This window comes from Perognathus longimembris, unplaced genomic scaffold (genome assembly GCF_023159225.1).
Source record: "Perognathus longimembris pacificus isolate PPM17 unplaced genomic scaffold, ASM2315922v1 HiC_scaffold_4890, whole genome shotgun sequence".
Lineage (NCBI taxonomy): Eukaryota > Metazoa > Chordata > Mammalia > Rodentia > Heteromyidae > Perognathus > Perognathus longimembris.
Window position 1 is genome coordinate 25166 of NW_025960257.1, and position 6651 is coordinate 31816.

Sequence of the window (6651 nt, forward strand, 5' to 3'; positions counted from 1 at the left end):
ATTTAAAAAGTGGTGTTGGGATATTAATGGGTATTGCATTGAATTTGTAGATACCCTTTGGCATCATTGCTATTTTGATTATATTAATCCTCCCAATCCAGGAGCATGGGTGGTGTTTCCATTTCCTTAGTTCTGCCTTAATGTCATTTTTCACGTTTTTAACATTCTCATTATAGAGGTCTTTCACTTCTTTGGTTAAGGTTATTCCTATGTATTTTATGTTTTTTGAGGCTATTGCAACAGGAGTTGCTTTCCTGACTTCAGCCTTGGCGTTTGGGTCATTAGCATATAGAAATGCCATTGATTTTTGAGGGTTTATTTTATATCCTGCAACTTTGCCAAAGTTTTGGATCAGCTCTAGTAGCTTGGGAGTAGAGTCTATGGGGCCCTTTAGGTATAGGATCATGTCGTCTGCGAAGAGAGAAAGTTTAACTTCATCTTTTCCTATTTGGATCCCGTTTATATTTTCTTCTTGCCTAATTGCTGTGGCTAGGAATTCTAGCACTATGTTGAAGAGAAGGGGGAGAGTGGACATCCCTGTCTTGCTCCCAATTTTAAAGGAAATGGCTTCAGTTTTTCACCATTTAGAATTATGCTTGCTTTTGATTTGTCATAGACTGCCTTTATTATATTCAGGAGTGTTCTCTGGAATCCCAGTTTTTCCAGGACTTTTAGCATAAATGGGTGCTGGATTTATTCCAAGGCTAAGGAATGGTGGTGAGCAGAGGCTGGGTTTAGGCTTCCTGTCGAGTTAGTGTCCTCAGCCTGCCATGTTCCCTTGGAACCCACTTAACAGGTCTCCCTGAAGCAAAAGTGTGCAATCCGGGAGCAATGTGTGCAGAACCCCATATATCACGGAGCCGGGCTATCCAGGGGTCTGATGAGGTGGATGAGGCCTGTTGGAGCCTCAACTCCTTATGGGAAAAATCAGGATGACATAACTCCCACATAAACACATGTCCTGAGGATGCTAGGAGTTTACCTACACCATGGCTCTTCAGGGGTTCAGGTCCCCAGGAAGCTCCCAGCACTCCACGTGGTCTCTTGGTGTCTGGAATTCCCTTTCTTCTAGCACTTCTCTATGAAGCTCCTGTCTCCACTCCTGGGCCGAGCTTTGCTCTGTTGTGAACATCTCCCTCTCTGCCGCATGTCCCCAGACAAGACCCAGACTTGCTACAGGTTCACCTTCCACAGCTGCAACATGAAGCTGCCACCAGGTGGCAGCATGCCACAGTGATTTCCCCGCTAGAGCCTAACAGACTGGACAGCAGGCAGCCACCCGGTCACCCTGGTCCTGTGCTTTCAGAGGCACCCGGGTCTCCACCAGAGTCCCTGGCAAAGAGTTGAACCAAAAATGTGCATGGGTCGGAAGTCATTCCTCTAGGATGCTCAGTCTATCTCCTGCCTACACTCAGGGTATAACATATTTCTCTGTGTCCATAATCAGCTTCTCTGTAACCCCTTTGCTCAGGCCGAGGAGGAAGGGCACGGGAGCCCTGCGGACCCCTGCTGCCTGGTGACACCACTGGCAGATATGAGGCCTGGTCAGGCGACAGATGGAAATCCTGGGTGAGGATAGAGCCGCTGGGAGGTGAGGTGGTGGTCAGCAAAACTTGAGAAGTGAGGACTGGGTCATGTGTTCTAGGTGATGGGTATAAGAACTCTGTCCCTCCGGGCATGGAGACAAGGGAAATCCCAGCTATGATTCAGGTTAAAGTCTGCTTTTGAACCCTACTGGCTGGTAGAGTTGGCTCAGTTCATGGCTGAATTCTTCTAGGCCTAGGCAGCAGGGCAGAGTACCTGATGGTGGTGACCACCAGGGGGCGCTAGGAGCCCCCGGCCGCCTTGCTCAGGTGCAAGGGCAGTCTGTATAAGGACTTTGCTTCCACTGCAATTCTTTGTGTTTCCCTTTATTGTCAAAGTGTGATACAGAGGGATTACAGATTCATAGGAAATGCAGTGAGTATATTTCTTGTCCTACTTGTTAACTTCTCCCTCATTTCCCCCTCCCCCTCCCCTGTCCCCCAAGAGTTGTGCAGTTGGTTGACACCAAATGGTTTCTAGGTGCTGCATTTAGAATGGTTTGTCCTTTTGTTCCTTGTCTCTCAATTTTGGTATTCCCTCTCCCTTACCCCATTTTATTACCCACATAGACAATATCCAGGGTACTCAGACGTAATACACTGGTAGCAAGGGTACATCCACAGCAGTTTCTTTGGGTCGGGGTCACTTCACTTAGTGTGATTTTTTTCCAAGTGCTTCCATTTCCTTACAAATGGTGCAGAGTCGTTCCTTTTGATGGAGGCATACAAATCCATTCTTTATATGTACCACATTTTCCGGATCCACTCATCTACTGAAAGGCATCTAGGTTGGTTCCATGTTTTAGGGATGACAGTTCGTGCTATGATGAACATAGTTGCCACCAAACCCACTGCAGTTCTTATCAGCCCAACGCCTTTTTTTCCAGATAGGATGGTATCTCTGCCATTCAGCGCAATAAACAGGTGGATTGAAAAGGTCTGGACCCAACTGGATATAATGGAGGATTGTGGCCACGTGTCTCTGACTGGAGCAACAGCCCCTTTCCTGTGCGTCTCTTTTTGCGGTAGTCTCCCAGAGCATGCATGCCCACTTCATGTGCCTTTGAACTTGGGGAAGACATGCATGCCATGGCTGAAGGGAGGCCCAAGCTCCAACTCCAGAAAGGGAAGACCCACCAGCACCCCAACTTTTGCTGAATAGCAGGTGTCCTTTTTCCAGGTTTCTGAGCCAGTTCTGGAGTTGGAACAAAGCTGGGATTGAGGTGTCAACCCAAGGCGTGTCTGTCCTCCGTGGGGGTGGACGCACTGTCCAGTTTGGTGTCTGTGACCCTCCAAAGCTACCCGAGCTCCCCTGCCAGGTAGGGCCCCAGCTCTGAGCCAGGTAGGGGCCACTTCAGTGGTATCTTGGGGATCCGAGTTGGGACACCCAAGAAATGGTGACTGGCTGTCTACATACCTCATCTCCTCACTCCTTCCTCTCTGCTCTCCTCTGCTCTGCTCAGCTCCCCTCCCGTCCCCTCCCCTCCCCTCTGTTGCCTTCGTGATTATTTATTGGTGTTTTAAACAAATTTTGCTGAAATCATGTGCATGTGATGTTTCTGCTGCTCCTGGCGTTTCGTTAAGCTTCAACGTGTAGAGTGGGGAGCAACAGGAAGCCCCTCTCCCCAGGGTCCTTACACGGGTGTCTGGGATCTTGGCGCTTCGGGGGCATGCTGGGGTGCAGGCCCTGGAGTTTGGGAAATGATCTTTTCACAAGCTTCTATTTGCTCAGTTTCCTTCCTTCCTTCCTTCCTTCCTTCCTTCCTTCCTTCCATCCTTTGTTCCTTCCTTCCTTCCTTTCTTCCTTCCTTCCATCCTTCTTCCCTCCCTTCCCTCCCTCTACCCATCTCTCACTTTCTGCCAGTACTGGGGCTTGAACTCAGTGCCTTGGCACTGACCTGTAGCCTTTTGCTCAAGGCGTATGCTTTACTGCTTGAGCCACAGCTCTGCTTCTAAGGCTTTTTATTTGTCTCTTCTGTTACTTCTTCTTTTGATTTACCTCTTCTTTTTGGAGATAAGAGTCTCACAGGTTTCCCAGGCTGGCTTTGATCCACAGTCCACACATCTCAAATGGCTTCTAAGTGTTGCATGTTGAAGGGTTTGTCCTTTTATTCTTTGTTTCTCGATTTTGGAATTGCCTCTCCCTTCCACCGTTTTATTACCCATATAGACAATATCCAGGGTACTTGGATGTAGTACAGTGGTTGAAAGGGTACAGCCACAGCAAGGGAAACAAAACTAGACAAACCACTGAGTCAAACAAACAGACAAGGAAAAAGAGAGAAAAAAAAAGGAAGGATACTACGAGTTCACATGGCATGCTGAGAGTAATGAAAAAAGTGGTATAACTCTTGTTTCCGTAACGTGGGGTTCATTTCACTTGGCATCTTCTAATATATCCCTATGGGTGTAGCTATTCTGGTATTTTGGTCTTCTATCATGCCTGGCCTATTATGTACTTGCTATTCCCTATGAAGGCGACCATAGAGTCCATGATTTTTTGGGTCTGGGTCACTTCCATTAGAATGATTTTTTCCAAGTCCTTCCATTTCCTTACGAATGGTAGTGTCGTTCCTTCTGATGGAGGCATACAATGCCATTGTGTATATGTACCACAATTTCCGGATCCACTCATCTACTGAGGGGCATCTAGGTTGGTTCCATGTTTCAGCGATGACGAGTTGTGCTGCAATGAACCTAGTTGCCACCAAATACACTGCAGTTCTTAGAAACCCAACGCCTTCCTTCCAGATAGGTCTGTATCTCTGCCATTCAGCACAATAAATAGGTGGAGAGAAAAGGTCTGGACCCAACTGGAGATGTTCCAAATAGCAAGCCAGTGTGGCTGGGCCTCCTTGCTCTGTGGCCTCTCTGGTAATACCGTGTGGCACACGGCTTTTTGCCAGACCTGAGGGTTTCTCCTGGGCTTCTATTTGCGTCTCTTCTCCAGGATGCTCCTGACCCGAGGAGGAGTCTTGGCCTCTGTGAAGCTTATGGTCTAAATCTGTAAAAGGGTATTGAGTGACATGGTAGTTATTGAGCAAAGTAGCAGTACCTTGTCCTGAGTCCTTTCTGTGTGCATGGCTACACACAGTTCATAACTAGTCAGCCAAGAACAAAGAGTAGGTTTGGCTGTGTGTCAGGCAGAATGAACAAGGCTCATGCTGCAATGTGAAGACCCAGATGCAAGCAGCTTCCAATACTAAGCCTGTTTCCTGGTATCCTTTCTCCCTTGGCCTTTCCCCTCCACCCTTTCTACCCTTCCACCCAGTAACTCCCTCCCCTAGACTCATCTACCAGGCCTAGATTAGGACCTTATTCTATTTCAATCGGGTAATACCAAAGTAATATGAATTACTCCTAGTTTACAATATCTTACTGATATTGTACTAATTATTAATTAGCAGCACTACAAATTAAACTATCTTCTACCCAGGCTTCGGTGTATCTGTCAGCTATTATCACAATGCTGCATAATGCCACATAACAGCCCAACAGCTACCACAAAGAAGGCAGTTGCCCCTTACTACCACCTGGCTCCGAGCCTCAACAATCTAGGGCTCCTCTACTGACTCTCAGACTTCTCTATTGTCTCTGACATTTCTTGGTCCAGCACACATGTGGAAGGGAGCAAGACCTGCCACAAAAGCACAAGAATCTGGCTCTGGTCATGTCCTCTGAGACAAGATGAGGATTAAAGACAGCCTGCCCCAGCCTGGTCGACATCACCGTGGTGAAGGGCGTCCACCCTCCTTGAATCTGGTCAAACACTGGAACTCAATGGCCAATACAAAATGGTAGCAGTAACTGGGCCACAAATGCCAGGACTTAGGAGTCTGGAAGCTTCCAGTTCCCATCTCCCTGGTGCATAGGAAGCTTAAGGAGTCCCATGGAGATGCCCATGTGGACAGAAACCAAGGCCAACACACCTTGTCAGCCTTGTGAGTGCGCCATGTTGGAAGAGCCCCAGCTGAGTGGCCCCAGCCTACATCCTGTGGAACAGATCTGTGCCACCGTGTCAGGACCTACTTGGTTGCACGCTTGTGTCCTGGGTCAATTAGAATGGTTGCTCTGAGTTCCAGAGTGTTCGGGGAGGCATGTTGCATAACTATAGACAACCAGAATAGACTGCTGGGTGCAAAGCCAAGGAAGAAGTCAGGAGAGGAGGCCCCAGTAGGATGCCACAGAGGAGCAGACGAAGGCCCTCACCATCACCAAGCGACCACTCCCACTGCCCTGTGGCTGGGGACAGACACCCAGTGGTTAGCCATGATATTTTGAACTGCCCCATAGAGATCATCCTATGTTAAGAAAATGAGGGAACCTTTCACCAGCAAAACAAATACTCAGTCCAATTCACTATAAGGAAACGTATTCAGAAAACAGCCATAGAAGCGGGGCCTTAGGTTCTGTTGCTTACATATGTATATACGTTAGTCAAAATACCTACAACCGAACAATTATACTATAAAATTTAATTACCTTGTAACTCATGAGTACCACGAATTTTCAAATGATTAAAAACCAAGTGCTTCTCAAAAAGGTATACATTTAAAAGTAGCTACTGACTTGGATACAAATTACCAGTGCCCAGTTTGACTCTTGAAAAAACATGCATTCTAAATCAACACCCAAAACTGGAGGAAAAGAGAACTATTAAACCATGAGGGTCTTCTTCAGCACCAATACCATCAGCATTCTTTTAACTACTAAAGACGGAAGTGGAAGTGCACCTACACTGAACCACAAATGGACTGTAGTGAATAATACACCATTCAGAGGGAATGAGAGATATGGCAATGTGTGCTACGTGTGGTCAATGAAAGTACAGAGCAGGGGTGTGTGTGCAGGTCATAGATGAGGCCTGGCATTTATTGTTCTTATCATGATGTGGAAATGAAATTCCAAGTTAATGTCCAGTTTTCTTTTTCCTACAGGTAGACAAACTGATTGAGAATAAGATAAAGAGAAGATTTGGCATTTCTCAGGGATGCCTCCGTGTATTGCGAAGGTGAACTGAGATCTAGGGTGATAAAAAGACATGATACGACACACATGAAGGTACAAA